This window comes from Pteropus vampyrus, unplaced genomic scaffold (assembly GCF_000151845.1).
Source record: "Pteropus vampyrus isolate Shadow unplaced genomic scaffold, Pvam_2.0 Scaffold22, whole genome shotgun sequence".
NCBI lineage: Eukaryota > Metazoa > Chordata > Mammalia > Chiroptera > Pteropodidae > Pteropus > Pteropus vampyrus.
Window position 1 is genome coordinate 7249657 of NW_011888803.1, and position 2292 is coordinate 7251948.

A 2292-nucleotide genomic window follows, 5' to 3' on the forward strand; every position below is an offset into this window, starting at 1 on the left:
ATAGGTATTAAATCTTTGAAAGTTTGGTAGAATTCACTGGTGAAGCCATCCGGTCCTGGACTTTTACTTTTTGGTAGGTTTTTGATGATTGTTTTAGTTTCCATACTGCTGATCGGTCAATTTAGATTTTCCAGTTCTTTTTGATTCATTCTAGGAAGATTCTATTTTTCTAAGTACTGGTCCATTTCTTCTAGGTTATTAAATTTGGTGTTGTATACTTTTTCATAGTATTCTTATATGATCCTTTGTATTTCTGTGATGTCAGTTGTAATTTCCCCTTTCATCCCTGATTTTATTTATTTGTGTCCTTTCTCTGTTTTCTTTAGTGAGTCTAGCCAGGGTTTGTCAATTTTATTAACTTTCTCAAAGAATCAGTTCTTTGTTGCATTATTTTTTCTATTTTTTTTGTTTGTTTGTTTGTTTTCAATTTCACTTATTTCTGCTCTAATTTTGATGATTTCTTTCCTTCTGCTGACTTTAGGCTTCATTTATTCTTCCTTTTCTAGTTTTTTAAGATGAATCGTCAGGTCGCTTATTTGGGCTCGTTCTTGTTTTTGGAGATAGGCCTGTAATGATATGAACTTTCCTCTTACGACCACTTTTGCCGTGTCGTAAATGTTTTGATATATTATACTATCATTATCATTCGTTTCTATGTATCTCTTGATCTCTCTTTTCATTTCTTCCCTGACCCAGTTATTCTTCAGTAGCATATTGTTTAATCTCCATGTATTTGTGTTCTTCCTGATTTCTTTTTGCAGTTGATCTCTAGTTTCATAGCATTATGATCAGAGAATATGGTTGGTATTATTTCAACCCTCTTTATTTGTTGAGACTATCTCTGCGTCCCAGTATGTGATCGATTCTTGAGAATGTTGCATGTGCACTAGAGAAGAATGTATAAGCAGTTGTTTTGGGATGGAAGGCTCTGTATATGTCAGTTACGTCCAGTTGATTTAATATGTCATTTAAGGATGTTATTTCCTTATTGATTTTCTGTTTGGATGATCTGTCCATATCTGACAGTGGGGTATTTAGGTCCCCTACTATGATAGCGTTTTGGTCTGTTTCTCCCTTTAGTTCTGTTAGAAATTGCTTTACATATTTCGGGGCTCCCTCATTAGGAACATAAATATTAATAAGTGTTATGTTTTCTTGGTGCATGATTCCCTTTATCATTATGCAGTATCCCTCAGTATCTTTCTTTACCTTTTTTATTTTGAAGTCTGGTTTGTCTGATATTAGTACTGCTACTTCTGCTTTTCTCTGAATGCCATTTGCTTGAAATATCGTTTTCCTGCCTTTCACTTTGAGTCTATATTTGTCTTTGGAGCTGAGATGTGTCTCCTGGAGGCAGCATATAGTTGAGTTTGGTTTTTTGATCCATTCTGCAACTCTGTGCCTTTTTATTGGTGAGTTCACTCCATTTACATTTAGGGTGATTATCGAAATATGAGGTCTTCTTATAGCCATTTTATCTTTTGCTTTCTGGTAGTTCGGTGTTTCCTTTGCTTCCTTGTCCTTGTGTTTCTGTTTTCTTTATTTTGGTTGGCTTTTGTGAGTTTTCCTTCTGGTTCTTCTTGTTTTATGTTATACTTCAGTTCTGAATCTTTGGTGTATGGTTACTATTACGAATATGTAAAGGATAGTTATATGTATATAGTCATCCATTTTCTTCTGTGTGTGCCTATATCTCCATTCCTCTTTGCGAATTTGGATCTTTGAATTCTCCCTATTTCAGTCATTGTTATCTCAATTTGTCCCTATGCCGAACGTTCATTACTATCTTGCTATAGCAATTCTCTTCTTATTATTTAAGCTTATAATGCCTTATTCTTAGTAAAGGTTGCACTCTTCTGCCTCTATTTGCCTGATAGTCACTTTACTCCTAATTATGTTTTTTGTTTGTTTGTTTGTTTGTTTGTTTGTCATTTTATTTTAGGTGAGCTGACCCCTTTCAGTATTTCCTGTAGTGCAGGCTTCGTAGTGGAGAATTCTCTCAATTTTTGTATGTCTGGAAATGTCTTAATTTCTCCTTTATATCTAATGGAGAGCTTAGCTGGATATGTTATTCTAGGCTGGTAGTTCCTTTCACTTAATAGCTTAAATATTTGATTCCACTTTTTTCTGGTTTGTAATGTTTGCACTGAGAAGTCTGAGGATAAGCTAATGGGTTTACCTTTATATGTTACCATTTTCTTCTCCCTGGCTGCCTTGAAAATTCTGTCTTTGTCATTGAATTTGATAATTTTAATACAGTGTGTCTTGGTGAAGGCTCTTTTGGGTTGAGAT